The 24,115-nt window shown below is 36.2% G+C and overlaps 2 long non-coding RNA genes across 2 annotated transcripts; one reads left to right on the top strand and one right to left on the bottom strand.

Annotated features, from left to right (window-relative positions):
* Nucleotides 1-1,260: 1,260 nt before the first annotated feature.
* On the bottom strand, nt 1,261-10,685 carry LOC306656541. The gene is made up of 3 exons (XR_013762559.1): nt 9,031-10,685; nt 8,521-8,607; nt 1,261-1,477 (listed from the first exon to the last, which is right to left on the bottom strand). It is a non-coding gene; the product is annotated as an uncharacterized lncRNA (long non-coding RNA).
* Nucleotides 10,686-13,155: 2,470 nt separating this feature from the next.
* LOC306656542 lies at nt 13,156-23,903 on the top strand. Its single transcript, XR_013762560.1, has 3 exons — nt 13,156-13,198; nt 14,673-14,765; nt 22,708-23,903. It is a non-coding gene; the product is annotated as an uncharacterized lncRNA (long non-coding RNA).
* The last annotated feature ends 212 nt before the right edge of the window (nt 23,904-24,115 follow it).

The following is a 24,115-nucleotide window of genomic DNA, read 5'->3' as shown; positions in this document are numbered from 1 at the left end:
TATTTACCTTCTGCATGAGTCAATTTTATCTTTTTAAAATGATATTTGCAATTAAATGATTACTTGGCTTCTATTTGATGTGCACATGTGGGGAGGGGATCATTACGTTGTTCTTTTGACTATGGCCAGGGGGTGATTTCCGTTTGCTTGAAAACCAAAGCACAAAGCATTTTTGCTGTTCTGTGAGGGACTAAGAGGTAAAAATTTAATAGAAGAAACTACATAACTGGAAGGTCTTTTGAAACAATATTTGATTCACTCTTCAAGAAACATGCATGGGAGATTTTTACAGCTCAGAATATTAAGGGTGATAAGTGTAAGGAAGCGGGAGTAGAAACAGTTTGTGTAGTAGCACATATACTTTTGTTCATTGATACTGTCCCCAAAGTGCATGGAACAAAATTTGAAATATATTGTAATTTAATAAAATTATAAACATATTTGTACTACTTAATATTGAACAGCCTCCACCCAAATCTCTTGCTCTATTTCTTGTCAATATACACTTATCCAATTTGTTACATTCCTTTTGGATTTATTACATTGAATTTTTGCTTTGTTGAAATTCCTTGTCTTATAACAATTAAATTTACAATTTTATCATAGCAACCACCCATGATCTTTAGCTTTAATCTGGTTCCATTTGACTGATAATCTCTGACCAGGGGGCACATCCTCATTAATGTCACTGTATGGTGTCAGTACTTTTCTAGTCTCAATGTTCCTGTATTTGGCTATGCATTGGAATTTTCCTGGGAGCTTTTAAAATTTACAAATTTCTAAGGCCCATACAAAGCTACTGCACCATAAATTTTTTCCTATCTGTCCCTTCCTTTCTATCCTCATCACTACCCCCCCAAGCCTAAAACTTCATTTGCTGAACTGTTACGCTTACGTATTAATTGGTGTGTCCAGCCAGTCTATCTCCCAACCTGCCTTTTCCAGATTAATTTGTCTAAAACAGTATATCACACATTTTCCCAATGTTCAGTAACTGTTAATGTATCTCCATTGCCCTCAGGAATACAATCAATTATCTTTAGAGACTAAGAATTCTACAATTTAGCTGCTACAGTTTTCTAACATATTTTAGTTCTTATTTGATTTAACTTCATGCCAATACATAACATCTGATAAACCCTTCTGTCTTAGTCAGCTCTGGTTAACATAACAAAATATCATAGACTGAGTGGCTTAAACAACAAACATTTATTTCTCACAGTTCTGGAGCCTGGGAAGTCCAAGATTAAGGCATCAGAATATTCAGTATTTGGTGAGGATCTTGTTCATGAGTTATAGACAGCTACCTTCTTGCTCAATCTTCACATGGAAAAGAGGAAGTTCTGGTTTCTTTTCTTCTTCTTCTGAGGGGTCAAAACCTTTCATGGGGGCTTCAACCTCATGATTTCATCTAAACTCAGTCAACTTCCAGGAACTCCATTTCCCAAGGTCAGCACATTGGGAGTGGAACTTCAACCTATGAATTTCAGGGGAAAACATTCAATCCATAACACCTTCCTTTGGAAAGAAATGCTTTCTTATTGTGATTTATTTGATATCATATATTCTTTTAAAAACTATGTTGAAATTATTTCAGACTCATAAAAGGTTGTTAGTATAAAGAATTCCTGATTACCCTTTACTCAGATTTCTATTTGTCAACATTTTACTCATTTGCATTCTCTGTCTCTCCATTTCTTTCTCAATTTTTCTTTATTTCTACCTCCTTAAGTCTGTGCATCCTAAATAAGACATTCTCTTAGATAATTATAGTACAAATAGGAAAATACACATCAAACAGGTAATTAACATTGATATCATACTGTCATCTAGTCCACAGATATAGAAAGGCAAGATATCAAATGGGGGAAAATGCTAGGCAAATATATATATGCAAAGGCCTTGCATTAAGAACATAAAAACAACTTATAATTCAATTATATGTAGATAAGTGTCTCCTATCAATTGGGCCAAAGATTGGGATATCTCAAGAAAAACTGACAACTGGTTAATAAGCATCTGACATTAAATTGAAATGCAAGTTAAAACCATAATGAGATACTACTACACATTCAGTAAGATAATAAAATTTATAAAGACAATACAGCAACCCCGAATGTTGGTGAAAATATAGAATAATTGAAACTATCATGCATTGTTTATGAAATATAAAATTGTTCAACTTTTTTGAAAATTATTTGCCAGTTTCTTACACTACTATGTATATATTTCCCCCTATAGCCCATCAATTCCACTATCTTTAATTATCCAAGAAAAATGAAAATATACTCCCTCAAAACGATTTACAAGATTACTCAGAATACCTTTATGTCTATAAGTAATGACTAGAAACCATCCCAATGCCTATGGTCAGGAGAACAGATAGATAGTGGTATACTATATAATTGTATATTACAATAAAAGGAGACATACTACCAATAGAACTATATCATGAATCTCACAGACATGATGTTGAAAGCAAAATGTAAGACATGAGAGAATAAAAACTATGTTTTTAATTTATAGATATTTTAAATGGGTAAAAATAGCTGATGGTAATAGAATCAGAATAGTGCTTGTCTTGATAAAGAATATATAGAATGGAAAGGAGAATGAGAATACTTTGGGGGTTGATAGAAAAATTCTGTTCGTGGGAATCAGTGATTAAGGTAATATAGAATTCAAAATTATTAAATGAGAGGAAATCAAGGAACTGAACAACAATGATAATGGAATGATTGTCTGCAAATATACTGAAATCATCAAGAATTATGGCGGAATAGAGAGAATGAGATGTTAGATGCTAAAATCTCCAGAAGAATGAGGAGGAGTGGAGGAGAGGATTCTCTAAAGAGAAGTGGGTGGTATAGTCCATTAACTTGAGTCATCCTTGATACCTTTAACTTTTTCAGTCTCTAGAGTTAACCTATGATTGGGTCCGGTCAATATATTGCTTTTCTCCATAAAAGCACCACTTCAATTTTAAAATATCATTTCTTCCTGTTTCAGCACATTAATTTTCTAATGGGTCTCCCTGTAGCCACTCTTCCCAGTCCATTTTCCTTTGCTGCTATCACCAATCTTTTCTCAGTAAATCTGATCATATTTTACAAGTCCCCTAAGCATCTTCTAATCTAGCTTTTTTTGAAAAATTTCAGTTAGTTTCCACTGCTTTTAAGAGCAGAACCGAAATTCTTAAAGCTTAAGATGGCCAAAAAGATCTGGTATCAGACTACCTTTCTAGTCTTGTCTAGCAGTATTTTCCACTCTCACATCTCTGCCTCAGGCATACCAGTCTTGTCCTTTAGTGTCTTTGCCTATGCAACTTGCTTTGCTTGGAATGTGCTCCCCTCTATTTCCCTGTGCTTCTCCAGGTTATTTCATAGTCTTTAGTTAAAGTTCAGTTCAAATCTCACTGACCTAATATTTCTCAGACTGGGTAGACCTTATGTATATGGAATGTTTCCTTCAGGAGTCATTCATAGTACTGTCTCATGTGGCATATATTTAAAATTTATGTTGACTTCTCCTCTTCTAGAGTTATGTTCAACTGATTGCTGGGACAAAAAGAACCAATGGCCATGAATAAAAGAATCTTCTTAAGTCACAAACAAAGTCTCTTTAATGACATGGTTTCAGCCCAAGGCTCTGGTGTAAGACAGCTAGATTGGACAAATGTAAAACTTGTTCTGTGAATTCCCTTAGATGTAACATTTATAGCCCATGGATTCCAATTTGACTTTGAAGAGTGAGGACTGATTTTGAGCTGCAGGCTTTTGTTTAACGTACAACAGTTTTCACTGGACTTAAACCAACAAGGTTACTACAGTGTAGGAAAAGCCCAAGTAGCTAAATAGGTCTTTAGTAGCAACACCATGTGGTAGTAAAAAAACATTAAAAATTGTGCACCCTCTAGTCATCTTAAACTCTTGTCATTAAAATCACTGAGGGAATTTTGAAGATAACAATAATTATAATTAGAACAAATTATATTTCATGCTTTTATAATTATGTTAAAATATTATTATGTATAGCTAAAAAGAACTAATATAAAAGAAAAAATGCTAGCGTGTATGCTTTATATGTAAATTTACTTTAAAGTCACATAAAATTTAAATTATTTAATATAAATTTACTTTAAAAATTAATTTTACATTTATATATACAATTACATTAAAATTATTAAGTGGTACACTTATAAGTACATGAATTTATAGTATGTAAATTATACTTCAGTAAAGTGATAAAAATTTTTAAATTATACCAGTGGTTGGTCCCAACCTGTGGCCAATTACATTAGAATTTCTGGGAATGGGATTTGAATGTTGATAGGTATTGCAATCTTCCCAGGAAAATTTAGCAATTCTAAGAAAGGTGCGTGTACATTTACCTTTTGCATTAGGATCCTCCAGAGGAACTGAACCAACTGATTTTATATACATTATAATTTATCTATCTACCTACCTGTCTACTTATGAAAGTATCTATTAGGTTGGTTTAACTAATCAGAGATTAAATGGTTCCACAATGGCTGTCTGCAGGTAGGAGGTCTGGGGAAATAAGTAACTTCTCAGTCCAAGAAACAGGAAGTTTCAGGATAAGAGTGACCAATGATGGAGTTCCAGTCCAAAGCTGAAGGCCCCCAAACCGCTGGAAAGTTGCTGGTGCAGGTCTCCCTTTAGAGGAATCAAGAGCCTAATGTCCATGGTCAAGGGTAGCAGCAAAAATCCACCATCTACTTAAGAAGTCAAGCCTGCAAGTATATGTAAGCTTCCCCCTTGTGCCTTTGCTTCCATCTTGGCCCCCAGCCTGTGGAACTGCACTGCTCACATTCAGGATGAGTTTTTCCCACTCAATTTGCTGACCCACATACAAATAGTCTCGGAGACATACCTAGAAGTGTGCTTTACCAATTTTCTAGTGTTTCTCTCCCAGTTGATAACGAAGAATGATGTATAATGGGGGTGGGGGGTTGGGGGTGAGAGAAGAATGTAGGAACTTTAGATCACATAGAGGGAAATGGGGTGGGTATGAAAAATGGTGGAATGAGATGGACATCATTTCCCTATGTACATGTATGATTACACGAATGGTATGAATCTACATCGTGCACAACCATGGAAATGAAAAGAAGTACCCTGTTTGTGTACAATCAATCAAAATGCAGTATGTAAAAATAAAAAAAATTTAAAAAAGAATAATCATCACATCTTTCAAACTAATCCTGTTTCTAGGAGGTTATTCTGAAGGCACCTTCAGAGTACAAACACATGTGCATAATGTGATTGACTGGAGCATTGTTTGTAAATATAAAATATGAGAAACCACCTAAATGCTCATACATGAAAGAATTGTTAAATAAGTGGTAGAGCATCTCTACAATTGATGGCATTATGCTACTATAAAAAGAATGAGAAATACCACTCTGGGCTGATACATACAAAGATATGCAGGATATACTTTTAAGTTGAAAACACAAAGTGCACAATATATCTATCACATGGTGTCCTTGGCTTACAAAGAAGAATATATAAGAAAATATACATATATTTGCTCATTTGTGCAAAAAGAAATATAATAAGGATAAACTAGCAACCAATATGATTGGTTATCTAGAAGGATGAATGGGAAGTGTAGGAGAATGAGAATGTGAAGGGATAAGTGGGGATTCTTCTCTAAGAATACTTTTGTGTTTATCTTTGACTTTAAGAATCAAATAGTGTCTCACACATTTAAAATAAATAAATAAAAAAGTCAGGCACAGTGATGCACACTTGTAATCCCAGCAACTAGAGAAACAGAAACAGAAGGATTGCCAAGTAGCAGACCAAAAATAAAAATTAAAAATAAAATAAAAATAATCTCAGAAAGAAAAATAAAAAATGATCGGGGATGTGGCTCAGTGTTAGAGTGACTTTGGATTAAATGCCCAATAACACAAAAATTAAGATAACTGTGATTTGTGGAGAACTCAAATGAAATATGAACTGTAACCAAGGAATCTAACTGTACTATAAATGAATATCACAACCATAACAACTGGAATAAAAAAGAAAAGAATAAACCTAAATAATAATGGAAAACAGTATTTTAAATATATTTTACAAGGCCAAAGAAAAAAGAATTGCACTGCACACACACATTATAATGTCTTTTATAAATTTGTTTTTCATAGGGGTACATTAGTAAATGTGAAAATAATTTATATGTATTCTAAGATTGAGCAAATGAGTAAATTGTGGATAATGAGAGCCAGTTTCTCACTGTTGGAGAAAGGAGTTAGCAAAGTGGTAAGGAGAAAGACTGGAAGGAACCCCATGAACTGGAAGCATCAGTATAAACTACTGGTTCTATATATACTGGGTTATGTGTGTGTGTGTGTGTGTGTGTGTGTGTGTGTGTGTGTGTATGTGTGTGAGAGAGAGAGAGAGAGAGAGATTCAGATGGATATGCACTTGTGTGTGTGTGTGTATGTGTGTATGTGCATATATTTCCTAGCTCTCTTCACTAGAATGATGCCCCAGCAACAATGAGCATGTCCAGAGTTTGGTTTCTAACTACCATTAACTACCATTCTTTCCACAAAATGACTGATTTCAGGACTAGATGCACAAAGCTGGAACATCTTATGGTGCCAGAAAGAAAGCATTCAAAAAATGGCCACATACTGAAAGGACTGGAAAACAACCTAAAGGAGCCCGTGATAACCACAGCTGGACAGCAACAAAATAAATAATGATATCAGATTATAATCCATAGGATAAACTAAATACACATGAGTTCATATTGATAAAAACAGATTATTGAATAAATAAATGAAGGACAAAGGACAGGTCATCCTTACAGTAGAATTACAGAGAGTATATGTAGAAGGAAGGGCAGAAATACAAGGTCAAGGTCACCATTTGGCGAACACCACAGTGATAATTGCTTTAGAGACTATTCAATGTATGCAAAAACTAGTGAGCACAAATGAAACTAGAAATAAGATATTTGCATATTTTCAAATTATCTTACCTCAATAATTATAAGGGAGAAAGTAGTGTCATTTTGGAGAAACTTGACAAACACCCATTTAACCAAGTGATCAAAGGTAATATAGAAAATGTGACATATTGACACCTTGTATTTCCTAATAATAATGTAGTGAGTAGAATTCTTGCCCAGGTACATCGCTTTCATCTAATCCTGACAAACCCAAATTGAATATTCTACAAAACAACTTATTGTACTCTTCAAAAGTTCCAGCCAGGAAAGAAAATACAAGACTGAGGTGCTCACCCAGATTGTAGGAGACTGAAGAGTCATGCTAGTTGAATGCAATGCCACATCCTGGGTTAGATCCTGCACTGTGGGTGAAGGAAGTCTCAGGAGAACCTGACTGGACTTTATGCTATTGGAACAACTGATTATTTGAGTTACCAATCAGACATGGCCAGGTTAGTAATCTGGGAGGTCATGTAGATGACAGAGTTTAATAAATCTCTTCTAGTATTCTGTACTTAACCTGGTGTAGCATTCATCGAATTATAACTAATTTATGTTTCTCTGACTGGAACTCTGTGAACTCAGATGAGTGCCATATCTATCTCATTTTCCACTCTGTCCAAGTGTTCCACACATTGCCTTACACAGAGCGGTGTTTGGTAAATGCGGTTGAGAAATATTGCCCTAAGCTTTTGTGGGTGGAGCTTAAGCAACTTTGCGCCTACCCTTTGCTCTGGGAATCTTTGCTGGTTGACAGCTATCCGCAAGTGACTGAGAATTCTGTCCCTTTATTCTACGCCTTAGTCTCCTTCAGGCTCAATGCAAGCTAGTCTTTTAGTGGAAGGCTCTAAAGCCTTGGATTTTAGAGGCTAGACAAGATTTCAAGTCCAGTCCCCGACCTGACAGCCTCCATCCTGGACTGATCTTTCTCTTTCTGGGCTTGGTTTCCTCAATAGTAAAGTCAAGTTTTTGCATTCTAAAGTAATTATTTCAACCTGTGTTTTAAATTTGTTTTGTTGTTGCTATGATTACATTTATTTCATTATTTATTTATTTATTTGGTGCGGGGAATCAAAACCATGTGACTCACACACATGCTAGGCAAGCACTCTACCCAGTCCTTCTGTTATGATTACCAATGAATTGATTGATTGTTTTTGCAGTTACCTTTTTTTAAAGGAGGTTTCAGTACCCAGAGGTGTACACAAATAAAACAGATAAAACTGATTTGCTCTCACTGGGCTGGGAGATGTAAGGGAGTCAGGGGAGTGGGTTAGAGAGTGACACAGGCCCGCTCAAGCACCCAGGCCTCCTTCAGCCACCACCCCAGGTATTGATGACAAGCTTCTAGCTAATGGTTTCACACTGTAGCATAGAGGATGGCTGCAATTATTCTTCAGAAGCATTAATCTGTCCTATGAAATATGGTGTTTATCCTTGTCTTCTTCCATTTTACACTTAGTATACTACTACCTAGACTAGAAAGAATAGGACATACCTTTTTAGATACAAGGCCTGGTACAAAATTCTTACCTAGTAGTTCACTTGGCAAACATTTTTAGATGACTACCAAGGCCAGGACTTCCAGAAACTTCCTGGAGGAGGTGCTCCTGAGTCAAGCTTAGGGAGAGAGAAAGAATTTGAGTTACTAGGTAGAAGATCATTATCCCCTATCAGTGGGAGCTGTGAAGTGATTGCAACAGAGGCCACATAATAGGCAGCTCTTAAGAATTTTCAAGGACAGGGAGAGATGGTAGGCTCAGGGGGAGGTGGCAGGGTTGAGACAGGATGTGTGAATGCAGTGGCCTTGCTGAGACCTGTGCAGTCTAATGCCACAAACAGAAATCATTATGGTTTATTTTAAATTAATTCCCTATGTAGTCTCTTCTGCAAGATATTCCTCAAAGATAATAGGAACAGTTCATTTCCAGGTTTCTTAAAGACCAATTCCCAAAGAAAATGGGGGCGGCCTGGGACGCAAAACTTCCCCTGACATTTCCAAGGCCATGTCCTGCAAGCCCTATTTTTAGTTTAAGACTTCACCCTTTTTCGGATCCAGGTGAGAAAATGATTGCTGTAATGCCAGAAAACTCTTCCTGGGAGTTGGAGTCGCATTGCTTTGGCCGGAGGCTGCAACCTGCTGGCGTTGATGGGAGTATCCTGCCCTCTGCTGGATTTGGCTAGAAAAAAAAAAAAAATGAATCTGCATTGCCTGCTAAAGAATTAAGGTTGAAAGTTTTTAGTTGCACTTAAAAATTAATATTTGCTTATATGTTGCAGAGATTTATTTAACAGACAGTGAATTCCTTGCATTATATCTGAATTCTCAGGGGATTTCTCAGTGCCCAGGAAAATATTCATTGTGTATCATCGCATGCATACCTCTTGTCCAGTAAATTGGCATGAAAATAAACAGTGCCAGACTTTTTAAAGAAATGTAAAAAAAATCAAAGCTGCATTTCTAATATTTTTTAAGTATTCACATAGTGTGATGTGATAGGAAGAACACTGGGAATACCAGTAGACTGGTTAGATTTACATATTTTCTGCAGGATACTAAACCTCTGAGGCTCAGTCTCTCTTATCAGTAATATGCTTTACCCACCTCAAAAAAAAGTTGGTGTGAGGATCAGGTAAATTAATAATGCAGGTGAGAGTACTTTACCCCCGAAAGTGAGGAGTTTTAAATATACATACCACGCACAGGTCACACAGTAGTACAAAGTGTTCTACATTAGCAACATTGTTAAATTATCGATTTCGTGAAATTCATCTCATGTAAAACAGGCAAACTGTTATTCATGTTTCAAGTCAGAAAAAGAAAGGCTTCTTTCTAAACATGTTGAAAGAAAGCAGGATGTCCTAAAAATAATTTTTTCCAAGAGGTTCTGGAGACAGAACACTTCTTTACTTGGTAGTGTTTATCTTTAATTGCCCATCATTATGTTCTGTACAGCCTATACAAATGTCTGTATTTCTCACTTTTATTACAAGAAAAATGGCAAAAATTAATTCTCAGAATAATGTTGCACCTTTCCATTCCTCCTTTCCTCTTTGCTCTGGGTCCTTCTTCATCCATCCCCGCTGTTTTCTTCCTGTTTAATTTGAAACTACAAAGAAGTAGTTTTCAGCTAGTATTGCTACTGCTGTCGGGCTTAGCAGTTTCTTGCCCTTACATAGCAATTCCATAGGTATATTGTTCTCGTCAGGGCTGTTGTTATAATCAGAGTAGAAAGAACATCTCCTAGCTCTCAGGTTGTTGGCCATCTAAGCGGTGACAAACTGAATGAATGTTGATATTAATGTGCTAGTTCTTACTGAGTTGCTCAGGCTGGCCTTGAACTTGCGATCCTCCTGCCTGAGCCTCCCAAGTCACTGGGATTACAGGCGTACACTACCATGCCTGTCTTAATGTACTAGTTCTTTAATCAGAAACAATAGATATCTTTCTAACTTGTTAATTTAATCAATTTATTCTCTGCATTAGCAACTCTGCTTAATAAAAAGTTTTTTAAAATCCCACTTGAGCAACCAGTTGAAGAATAAATCCAAGTGTAACTGATCACTTTGCTATACTCAGCAAGTGTTATATGGATGTAGTCTAGAAAATTCAAGTTCAACAGAGTTTTAATACTAGTTGTGGAAGACACAAAGATATAAGATACAGTCTGCATACATGAGATATTCAAGCTTCAGTTAGATACCTATTTAGATATATAAATAAGTGATAAGCTGGCAATTAGGGAATTGGGAAGATATAACCAGAAGTGTCATTTGATATTTTTCTGAACTCTTCTTGTTGCTAATATATATTTTAATGGACATATAGTAATTGTACATATTTATGAGGTACAGTGTGACATTTCAATAAATGTATACAATGTGAATGATCAGATCAGGGTAATTGCATATCTATCATGTCCAATATATAACATTTCCTTGTGTTAAAAACAGACAAAATCCTTTTTATCATCTATTGTGTACTACTTAAAGAAAAGTTTGTGGCAGGGAAGAAGTAAAAACATTTCCAAGGAGTAGGGGGAGTGTCAGACAATACCAGAACTATTTAATCATCATCAACCATAGGTATTCTACTGTGCTATAGAAAATTAAAAGTTATTCCTCCTAGCCAATTGTACCCAATGCCCATTAACCACTCTCTCCATCTCCCTGCCCCCTTCCCAGGCTCCAGGCTCTGACAATCACTATTGTATTCTCCACTTTTTTGAGATCATTTTTACCTATCATGTAAGTGATAACGTGATATTTGTCCTTCTGTCCCTGTCTTATTTAATTTAACATAATGTTCTCCAGTTCTATGCTGTTGCTGCAAATGAGTGAGTTTGCTCTTTTTATGACTGAATAATATTCCATTATGTATATGCTACATTTTCTTTATTCAATCATCCATCATGGATACCTAGGTTGATTTCTTACCTTGGCTATTGCAAATAGTGCTACAATAAACATGCAAGTGCAGATGTCTCCTCAACATACTGATTTCGTTTCCTTTGGATATATACCTAGTTGTGGAACTGCTGAATCATATGGCAGTTCTATTTCTAGTTCTTTGAGGAACCTCCATGCTGTTTTCCATAATGACTACACTAATTTACATTCCTACCGACAACATATGAAAGTTCCCCTTTCTCTTCACCCTCACCAGCATTTGTTTTTAAAATCTTTTAGCTAAATCATCTGATCTTGAAGAAAGAAATTTTCTATGCAGACAAGGTATTAGAGTGTGTGTGTGTGTGTGTGTGTGTGTGAGTGTGTGTGTCTAGACTGGGCAAGGACAGACTTCAAGGCAGAGGGCCCCAGAAAAGCAAGATATGGTATCAGGGAAATCTATGCTGTGCCTAGAGTAATAATGAAGATGATGTTAAGGCTGGAAAGGTAATTTGGGGCCAAATGAAGATGCTATTTTACTGCTGAAATGTGGCACTTGTATTTCATTGGGTATGTGTGTTTTGAGAGGCAGATCAATTTTATACATCTGTTGTACTTTATTTAGTCAAGGAAATGTTTCTTAGGGAGGGAAGTTGGGTTGTAAGTAGTATAATTCCCAATAACTTTTAAAGTATGTGTGAGTTTCTGTGTGAGACCTGTAGCAGTCCCTAGGTTTGGTCCAAACTGGGTTGGGTTAGTGACTCCCTGAACAGACTAGAATCTTTATCCTGTTTCTTTAAAAGACAACAGAGTGAATCCCTTTTGAGTCATCAGAATGGCATGCATTTTCAAAAAGCCACCACCAGCCTCTTTTGTCCAGTTAGTATTAACTAACCATATACTCTAGACTTTTGGAGTTCATTGCCTAAGGATAAGGATTTAGAAATGGCAACCATCATTTTTTAAATATCTGACTTGCCATTCTGTCACATAAAATAAAAGGTCAGAAAAAAGTCCCATGGATAAGTTCTGTCTGCTTCACCAAACATGTTTGATCACTTGATTAATCATAAATATATATTATTTATATAAACCACTTGGCATGATATTACTGATCTTAACTCTTGTCTCATGTAGCAATTCCACAGATATTAAAAGAGACAAGGATTGCTTACACTAAAGCTTTGCTTATGGCATCTTAAAAGAAAGCACTTTGAGTCTACATTCCTCAATTCCTATAATTATAATGAGATTTACAGGTAGTTTAAATTTTTTTCTTTGGTGTGTTTACTCAGCACTTAGCACATTATGGGCATTCTGGAGAATGGAGCATATTCCATTAAACAATTTGGCAAAACTAAAATGTAAATAGGTGTAATAAGGAGTGTAGCTCCGTGCTGAGTGCCCTGACTGGGCAGGCAAGAGTGAAGAGTAATATGAGAGCCGCATAGGAGCCCTCGGGTGCCAGTGCTCTGCACACAGTAGGTGCTCGATAAATATTTGAGAAATAATGAAATAATGAAGAGTCCCTTTTCTAATGACTTTGCCTGCAATAGTTATCTTAAGGGTGTATTAAAGTAATATTTGCTCCACGACTATTTGGCCTCATGAGTTAATGTTTACAAAGTGCCTTGAACTTCTTGGAAAAAGAATAGTGTTTTTGTTGGCACTGTATCATGTTTGCAGTGGCACACGAATTCCTCCGGCTTCTCTTCCTCCAGCTGCCCACACTATGCCCTCCCCCGACTTCAGGCAGGGCTGGGATCTTCCACAGGGCAGCCTTTCCTGCCATCCTCCAGCCAGCTCCAGCACTACAGCCCAGGTAGGGACGCAGCAAACCTCAAACAGTTTTTGAACCTTCTAATGAGACTCTGGGGAAATGAAACTGGGGTTTCTACTAATGACTCTTAGAGGGATGGATTAGTGTATAGACAGATGCAGCTGCTTGCTCAGTCCCAGAAGAAGCCACTGAACAGATTCCTGTTTGAAGAAACGTCCAGCTAGATCCTGAAGGGTATCAGATAGGCCATCAGAAGCATGTACCAGAGCTGCTGGTTTCTCAATTTTATGTACATGATACAAATAATTCTAAACCTCGAATATTAGCTGGCAGCAAAATATTATAACTCATTAAAAGGAACCCATAAAAAGCCAACTATTTTGGTTTCTTTCTCCAAAATTTCTCTATATTTTATGAAGACAAATAAAGGGAGGGGCACTATTTCACATATGGTTGACCAAGGCTGCAATGGTTTCCAATGTATTTGTTATTATTTTAAAAATTGCCTTTAGTTTAGAAACTCTAGAATTAAGCAGTTCAGGTTTGATTTGGAGAACAAAAGCTGTGTTTTCAATGGAGAATGGATTTCCTTTATTCCTAAATGCAAGCAAGAGTTTTTTTTTTTTTTTTTTCTTTCTTTTTTTTTTAGGTAACAACATATTAACTTTCAGCTGATCATGCACAGTAAATATCTCAAATTCAGGGAGAGCCAGTTTCAAGCTCAAAATAAATAGAATGACTCTCAGTGCCAGATCTGCCTTAAAGGCAGGGGCAGCTCCTATTTTCCACAACTTTGAAGTGCTTGTTTTCCAAACCAGACGATGAGGTTTTCCATGTGGGTGGAAAATTTTCCACAATACATATTTATATTATAGTTGCTGTCCATGTGGCACATTTGCTCTCTCTATAAATTGTTTCTAGGGGCTGGAAATGAATGTCGTGTGAACAAAGAAAAAAAAAACATGGTATTCTGTTAAAAAGATAGATCACAAATGATGTCTGCTATGCTCTAAAAAAGAAAAATTTAAAAAAAAGTTCAGGTAAGTTTGGTTTTAATTGAACAGCATGGAATTAACCAAAAGTAGAGCGTTAGGTTTTGTTTAAACACAGACACTATAGAAGGAAATTTCCCTCTTACTGAGATGCACTCATTAGTTACCTGAAAGCATAGGCAAACAGAGTAAAATTTGTAGTTAGATTACAGTAACCAGCATTTGAAACTCTGAAATCTTATAATCCACATGGAAGTTCCATGTAAAACACTTACTTATTTAGGAGTGACTCCAGATAAGAAACGGTTTCTTTCTTCACTTGATTCATTATAGAATGAATTTTCCATCTGTATAGGGCTCAGAATCATGGGAACATCATTCAAGTTTTGCTGTTGTATATTTTTTTTCTTTTTCTATTTGTGACTGTCCATGTCCTGAAATATCTAGATGGGCACTTACTTTAGGAAAGATGCCAGGGCAAGACTGTTTCTGTCTCAGTATGTGATTGTCCGGTTGTGTTGCAGGGAGTTGTGAATTCTTGTAGAGCAGAGGAGACAAAGCCTGGCTTGGAGACCAGGAGGAATCACTCTCGGAGGTTTTCCAGTTACAGTTCTATGGTAAGTTTGAGTTTGAAATGTATGGGTTGATTCTGAATTATACTTTATTTTCTTTGATCTGGAGTAGGGAAGAAAGTGAACAAATACTAATGAAGTATCAGTATCAAGATAAAGTAAATTATTTCTGCTAATTCTTTTTGGAGAGGATCTTTATTCAGTGTTTAATGAATAAGGTGACTGACACTTAGGGATTTTCTTTATTAAATATTTTTGACTTGTACTTATTGACACTAGGTTGCTTCTGTTTTTTCTGATAGCATATGGTCAGGGGACTTGCTGGGGGGATGTCTTCTGCCAAGATGGTTGCTGAGTTCGTGACGTGCAGAAAATAGAAAGATTTAATAAATATGGGAACATGGCATCATTGCAGGGAGAATAGCAAAGAAAAGAAACTCATCTAGAAAGTTAAAAGTTCTTATTAAAAAGAAAGAAAGGAGCTGGTGAAAAACCAAGTTTAAACTTACTAAGCACTAAGAACTCAAACAATAGTTTAGTGATGAAGACAGGGTAAGGTTGTTCATGGGAATTTACCGTGTGTGTGTGTGTGTGTGTGTGTGTGTGTGTGTGTGATCAAGAGAGAGAGAGAGAGAGAGAGAGAGAGAGAGAATGTGAGAGAGAATTCATTATTTTCTTAGCTATATCTTCTCTAGCTTTTCTAAGGACAGGCGATCTTGTTGTTATCTTACCAAAAAATTTCAGTTAACTTCTTTGTCACATATTTATTTAATTCGGGTGAGTCAAAAGGTATTTGACTTTTCAAAAACTCTCAGTTACATATAGGCCAATTCACTACCATGTGGACACAACATGATACACATGTACACAAACAAATGAAAATGGACAGAAAGCAAAGATTTTATATCTTATCTACCAGGCATTAGAACCTCACAGGTAGGGGACAAGAGTTACAGATGCTTATTACACAGAGTATTTGCCAGATTGAAGCTCTCAGAAAACAAAATACAACCTGTCAAAGACTTCTGTTGTATGACACGTGAAGGCCCACACGGGTGGGGATGTTTGGGGTAGAGCCTGCCACTTACAGGGGACTCTGACATCAAAGGTTCAGGTGGCCACTTGTCCTCCATGGGGGATGATCCATAACAACCACCCCTACTGCCTATACACTTTCAGTTCTGCATTATCTGCAAAGAATAGACAATCAATAAACTGATTGAATGGGGTGTCTCTTTTTGTGGTTGCTACAAAAAAGGTTAGCAAAACTAGTTGCTTTTGAATGCTTTCTGCAAGATAGACCTAAATAAAGTGATCAGAGTTTAGTCAGAGGCAACCGAAACTTAAACAAGTTGCCAGTTAAAAGATGAGATTTGGATGGAATCAAAAGTATTGCATCATGTCCGAGTTACAGTTTGGGGCTAGACCACTAGGGGTCAGGGCACTGTCTCCAGGAAGCCTTTGTTAAATACACTTTGGTGTCTGAGAAGAAAGACAACCCAGTGGATTTCAGACTTTGAAGTATGTATCCCTTCTGGAGAATGTTGAAATACTGGTCCTGGGTCTCACATTTGGTGATTCTGATTCAGCAAATTGGAGGTAGGGGGATGTGTGTCTCTGGGAATATTTATTTTGTAAAGGATGAAGGTTAGAGGACCTGGATTTTAAGAAAAAAATTATGGGTTTTCTCTGGCTTGTTATCTCATTAGAGGCTCATCAGTGTGGGATGCATCAGGAGCCTGGCTCTGAAGGAGATGCAGGGCAGCCTAGATGAAGGAGCACCTGTGTTAATGCACCTGAGTTTGAACCCCCTGTGTCTGTGGGCACAGTGCTTTCCCTAAAATTCAAGTTCCTCCTTTTTAAAGGAAGAGAACAGTATTTTATACCTTAAGGGAAGTGAATAAATAAGATATACAATGTGCATTAGCAGAGATACTGGTACATAGTAAAGCAATTAGTTCATGTTAGCTCTTGTGGTAGGGAGAGAGGGGGATGGTATTGATGCCCTTTGTGGTCATAGACAGAGGTAAGATGTTGCCAACCTGGAGAACAGTTCTGGGATCTCAAGAGTCCAGCACCAATGTCTACAGGAAAATCCTAGGGTGAGCGATGAATAAAAAGAATAGGAGACTTTTTTTCTCACCATCATGAGATTTTTCCAAGACTAGTGATGAGCAACCCAGATGGCCCAGTTAATTGGAATTATAATTGATCCCACAATAGTATTTAAGTCAATAGTTTAATTGATTTTCCTCAGTAAAACCATTATGAGACTGCTAAAAGAGAACAAAGTAAAATGCATCAATTATTGGATTTGTTCGTACCCACCACCCACCCTGCATAGAGGGAGTAATGAATGAAGAGAAAAATGATCCAAGAGAGAACAGGAACAGCGATCACAAATCAAATAGACTGTAGTGAAGTCAAATGCTTGTCTGGTAATTCAATGCAATGTTAGGTTGTACTGAACAGCTGGCTGGAGCACGTGTGGCTGATGTCAAGAGCTTTCCCTAAAATGAAGAACCAAGAGTAGAGGAAACTACTGGTACCCTAGCTTTTCTTTAAACTTGAAGGTGAATTTGGGGAGCATGTAAATGTATGTTATGATAGTAACAGCCAACAACTCAAGAGATGGGAATGAAGGAAGAATGGGGTCATGTGTGAGCATTCAGCCTCTAGTCATTTTGCCTTTTTGGGCCTTAATCTCCTAAGTTCCCTTTTAGGTGATAATAAGGCATATACACAGTGGGGCAAAGTCTGACATGTTACTTTATATTTTTTTCACTTGCAGAGTAGTTCATAAACTGGCACACCTAAATTATTACCAAATCTAGCTATTCTGAGAAATTTTGTTTACCCTGAACTGTATATTTTTTAGTATTAAAAAAATCAGCTAAAATTTCAAATTAAATATATTTTTACCAGCACTGTTTCATCTCTGGATGTTACTGGTATTATCTCAGTACATAACCACAATAACAGACAGTAATGATGAATGAAATGATGAAGAAAAAAAGTGCTGACAATAATAGCCACATTTTTTTAAGACCTGTCACATTTCATCATTAATCTTTATGGTAACCATGTTACAAGGCATTATTGTGAACATTTTCCATGTGAATCACGATATATCATGGATGTAGCAGCTGTCAGAATTTTTTTTAGATGGAATAGTATTTTTATTGTATCATCAATTTGTTCCAAGTTATTGCTAAAGAATCCTAAAAATAAAATGGAAAGACAATACAATTAGAAATCCAAATAATCTGGAATTGATTCTTCATGTACTGCTTACAATGAGTAGTCTAGTAAAAACCATTTGATTTCTTTAGTACCTCAGTTGTCCTACTGAAAACAAGATTACAATAACTACTTCATAATTATGTTTTTAGAATATGGATGTTTGCAAAAGGACTTAAAAATCTGCTGGGTGATGTCTCTGCAGCATCTTTAAGCCATCCTATGTGTGCTTATGCCCAGTGTTTCTGCTGCAGCCCCTTTGCTTCATGGATGAAGTTTTGACACCCCTGGTTAGCAATATTTCCTCTACCTTGCAAGGCCTATGTCAAATATTGCCTACCAAATTAATCTTTCTTGATGATAATAGACATCATTATGATTTGTGATAGCCTTTTCGTATTATCTAAACTGTACCATCATATTGTATTAGTTTGTTATGAGTGTGTGTGTGTGTGTTTGTATGTGTGTGCATGTGTGCATGTGACATATAATATTATCTCCTAATTATCTCAGATGAGAAAACAATAACTATGAAAAGTGTTATTGATATGGGGAGGAATGTATGACATAATATTTTAAATTTTTTTATTTTTTCCTTTTTGTTATACATGACAGTAGAATATATTTGACATAACATCTTGAGAAAATAAAAATTCAAAATTTTTGGAACATAATTCTATCAATTATAATAAATTATATCTCTGTGCTGGTCTTCCCAATAATTTATGTATAAATTTAATTATGACAAAATTTTAGATAAAACTACATTTTGATGAATCAGCAAAATATTTCACCAATATACAGTATGAGGGTTTGAATCTGTTCTATAACTGTGTTTCCACTCCTATGATATACTGAAAATCTACTATTCTCTGTAATATAATTATTAATCCTGTACAGTTTGCTCTTTGATTCATATTCTCCTAATAATTATTCTTTAAGCCTGGAGTTTATTTTTAATGTCCATGTCTTCATTTTTTACTTGTGACTATTTTAATAGACACTTTTCTTCCTAATAGCATAATTGTATTATTTTGTTTACTTTCATTAATGTAAACATGCCTGGAGCACATATATGAAACTAGCAATTTTTTTCTGAAATTACTTAAGCTTTGTCAAATTTCTCTTTTTGCTGGGCAAATATGATATTTTGGTCATTTTTTTCAGTTAAAAACAAAACCCTAACAATTCAGTCTTTTGAAAGTTCCTATTTCAGTCCAATTCAGTCCAATTCAAAACTATATCTTCCAGTATCATCAGATAGGTACAAAGTTTCCAGATGGAAGATAGGTCTGCCTCTGGGATACTCTCTCTCTCTCCCTGTCCCTTTTCTAGGTTTCTTTGATTGGGATGATCCAAACTGAAACTCCAGGGAAGAAGGAGAGAAAAAGGACTTGTCTGTTACATATTAGAGTGTAGGCTGTCCTCTGTGAAAGTTTTTACTGTGTCTCTGGTTAATGTGGCCTGACAGGCTGAGGCCCTCCGCATGGCAAGTGTCTGGGTGGGAGTTCTCAGGTCTCTGGAGGCCTGGCAACTGCACAGATGGCAGATCCAGCTTCAGTTAGATCTCGTGAATACCCACCCAGCATCCTGCTGTGGGGTCCACTAGTTCAGTGGCCAACCCTTGTGAATGGAATATGTCATGATAACATAAACCTAGCTACTTCTCCCAAGTTCACTTGCCTAAGTACACATGCACGTGGGTTGCCCTAAGACTGGGCCCTCTAAGTCTCCTTGTCCTTCAGTTCAAATTAGTTCAGGGGGTGGAATGACAAGGACACTGTCGGTGCACATGTCAAAGTTAGAAATAAAATGTTCGTTCTTCCTTCCTACAGGCAACCCTCCAGGCTTTAAGAACTTTTTTCTTGACTGCCCTTGTACTTGGCCATGGTGGAAAGGTTGGGAAAATTTCAGTATCACTCCCTTCACTTTTCTACAAAACTTGCCTCACACTCTGATGATTTCCCCTATGCCTTTCCCTCTTGAGCTTCCATAGAGACTTATTTAGTGATGGCGTGACAGTTGAGAGCAACAAGTGTTATTTACCCACTAAGACTTGAAGAAGATGACTGGCCCAGTTATCATTTTTCTTGTTTCTTTCTCCTGATATTGGGGCCCTATTGCCATATCTGTGGTAACAGGGAAACATACACTCAATAGCCTGTTATATTTGTGGATTTTGGTGAGCAAAAATCAATTCATAAAAATTGAAAATTTCTTATTTGCAAGAGACAGCCAAGGGACTAGGTGAAAATCTTTACAAGTATATCTGATAAAGCACTGTTATCCAAAATATACAAAGAACTCATAAATCTTAATGATAAGAACACAAACAACTTCATTAATGTGCAATAGATCTGAATAGACATCTCACTAAAGATTAAAAGGTGGCAAATAAGCACATGAGAAAATCTCAACCTCACGTCATTAGGAATTGCAAGTTAAAATAGGGAGATACCACTACACACTTATCAGAATGATAAAAATCCAAACCACTGATCCAAAATGTACTCAAATGTTGGCAAAGATGTGGAACAACAGAGACTGTCATTAATTGTTGGTGAAAAAACAAAATGGCACAGTCACTTTGGAAGACAGGCAGTTTTTATAGATGCTAGACTCTCTTGCTATAGAATCTGGCAGTTACATTGCTTGGTATTTTCCCAAATGAGTTCAAAACTTATGTCCACACAAAACTCTACACGCATGTGTGTATGCCTGCTTTATTCACAATTGCTAAAATGTGGAATTGGCCAAGATGTCCTTCAGGTGAAAGGATAAACAAACTATGGTACTTCCATGCAATGAAATATTAAGAACTAAAGAGAAAGGGATTATCAAGCAATATCAAGACTTGGAGGAACATTATATGCATATTACTAAGTAGAAGAAGCCAACTTGAAAAGGCCATGTACTATATGATTCCAGCTATATAACATCGTATTAGAGGCAAGAGGAGACAATAAAAAGTAAGGGGGGATGTGGGGAGGACAGATGGATGGAGTACAAAGGATTCATAGGGCAATGAAGCTGTTTGTATGATGCCATAATATTGACTATATATAATTATGCATTTGTCAAAATCCATAGATTATTAAACACTAAGAGTGAATGCTAATGTAAGCTATGGCTTTTGAGTGATTATGACGTGTCAGTGTAGGTTCACAATTTTATCGTATTTCCACTATGGTGCAAGATTCAAATTGTGTTAGAGGGCATATGAGACATCTCTGCACTTTCTACTCAATTTTGCTGTGAATCTATTATTTTTAAATTTTTGCTTTAAAAATTAAAATAAATTCAATGAACATTGACACAAAAATTCTCAATAAAATTTTAGCAAATCGCATACAAAAATATATTAAAAAGATAGTGCACCACGATCAAGTGGGTTTTATCCCAGGGATGCAAGGTTGGTTCAACATCCGGAAATCAATAAATGTAATTCACCATATCAATAGACTTAAAGTCAAGAATCACATGATTATTTCAATAGATGCAGAAAAAGCATTTGATAAAATACAGCACCCCTTCATGCTCAAAACACTAGAAAAATAGGGATAGTGGGAACATTCCTTAACATTATAAAGGCCATCTATGCTAAGCCCATGGCTAATATCATTCTAAATGGTGAAAAACTGAAAGCATTCCCCCTAAAAACTGAACAAGACAGGGATGCCCTCTTTCACCACTCCTATTCAATATCGTTCTTGAGACTCTAGCCAGAGCAATTAGACAGACCAAGGAAATTAAAGGAATACGAATAGGAAAAGAAGAACTCAAACTATCCCTATTTGTGGATGATATGATTATATACTTAGAGGAACCAGGAAATTCCACCAGAAAACTTTTAGAACTCATAAGTGAATTCAGTAAAGTAGCAGGTTACAAGATCAATGCTCATAAATCCAATGCATTTTTATACATAAGTGATGAATCCTCAGAAAGAGAAATTATGAAAACTACCCCATTCATGATTGCATCGAAAAATATAAAATACTTGGGAATCAATCTTACAAAAGAGGTGAAAGACCTCTACAATGAGAACTACAGAACACTAAAGAAAGAAATTAAAGAAAACCTTAGAAGATGGAAAGATCTCCCATGTTCTTGGATAGTCCGAATTAATATTGTCAAAATGGCCATACTACCAAAAGTGCTATACAGATTCAATGCCATTCCAATTAAAATCCCAATGATGTACCTTACAGAAATAGAGCAAGCAATTATGAAATTCATCTGGAAGAATAAGAAACCCAGAATAGCTAAAGCAATCCTTCGCAGGAAAAATGAAGAGGGGGTATCACAATACCCGAACTTCAACTTTATTACAAAGCAATAGTAACAAAGAAGGCATGGTATTGGTACCAAAATAGACAGGTAGATCAATGGTACAGAATAGAGGACACGGACACAAACCCAAATAAATACAACTTTCTAATACTAGACAAAGGTGCCAAAAATATGCAATGGAGAAAAGATAGCCTCTTCAACAAATGGTGCTGGGAGAATTGGAAATCCATATGCAAAAGAATGAAAACTGTCTGATATTAACCATGTTGACATAAAGAGTATTAGATAACCATGCAGGGAGATCTGCTTTCTAAATTGTTTATAGATTTTGTCACTTTTATATGATCTGGAGCCATGTTTTGTTATATGATTCCATCCCTTGAACAGAGAATGCCTAGCTATTCATAGGCACAGTTCATGTCTTCTACCTTCTCTCTGTATTTTATGTTCGTAGAAACAGATCCCGAGATGACTAGAGAGCACCGCCTCTTCCTGGAAACTGCTGGACAGTGAGTCTACTGTACTTCTGATGCTACAGGGAACACACATCACAGTTATTTTTCTGAATGATGCAACTGTACAGTGACTCTTTATTACCTGGAAAAACGGCAGTCCCTGGAAATTGAGATTCTGTTTTCTTAGAACACTCTTTTCTGTGTTCACAACTTCAGTTAGTTTGCAAGCTAGGTTGTGTTAACCTGAAAAAAGACAAAAATGAAGCTGGCAAGTTATACATGGTGGTGACAGGATCCTCTCTATTTTAAAGTTGTCTACAACAAACACAGAAATAATAACGGGAAAACTACTGAGAGTAGGGAAAAGAGAAACAGTGGGAAAGAAAGAGATGAAGAAAAGAGGGCAGATCATTGGAAGTAGTGATGGATGTGATTTCAAATCTGAAATGTTGATGGCAAAGTAGGAATGGCGCTTACTTAGGAAAAACAAAAATATTAGAATGATTAATGTTGTTGGTTTGCTCTTTCAGAGCACTGGAGCACAGAGGACACTTGTAAGGAAAGACCTGTGCTTCTCTTTTTGAGTATGTTGATAAAAGCCAGTGTTTTTCTAAAACAAAACAATTCTCTGCCCGAATTTACATTATTTATACATGTCACATAGCTTTTCAAATTATTCTCTAAAATGTTCAGGTTAAGATGTTTTCAAAGGACAGAGACTTGGAATTCAGTCTCTAACATTTTCTTTCTTTTTAGTCTGTGCACTCTCCAATTCATGCTACATTATAAATTGGGGAGGGAGGGAGAACTGCAGAAGTAGATGTGATTGGTTAAGTCAATGTTACTTGAATTTTCTATAGTCTAAATATTTGGAAGTTTCCAACTTTCCTTGCCCTTGATGAATTAGAGGAGTTCGAAACTCTAGTTATTTTCCTTAAACACCTTTTTCCCCCAGGATGGGTATGTTTACCTCTTTCTTGCTTGGAGACTCTGCTCCATGGTTATGAATTTACGTTCCTTGTTTCATATTATTGCTCGTACTTCTTGGTTCTACACAAGCCCTCTCAGCTTTGTTCTCAGAATAATGGATCCCTCCTTGGTCCCCATATTCAAACTCGTACTTTTTGTTCCTACTTGTCTTTAAATTATTTAGGGATCTCAGTCCTACCCTCCCTTTCACTACTAGTTTGAGTACAACCACCTAGTACCATATTCCAATGGTGAGTGACCACTTATATAGGCCTGGTAGAAAGAATATCTATATTCTTTATACCAGTATATATATATACAACACATTAATATATATACATGTTAATACCAATATATATATATATATATATATACATGGTTAAAACATGAACATAATTATTTCTGCCTAATAAATTTGTTCAGAAACAAAGTATATTT

This window comes from Sciurus vulgaris (assembly GCF_902686455.1).
Source record: "Sciurus vulgaris genome assembly, chromosome: 3".
NCBI lineage: Eukaryota > Metazoa > Chordata > Mammalia > Rodentia > Sciuridae > Sciurus > Sciurus vulgaris.
The sequence above is the reverse complement of the archived record's forward strand: the minus strand, read 5'-3'. Positions and strand labels throughout refer to the sequence as shown.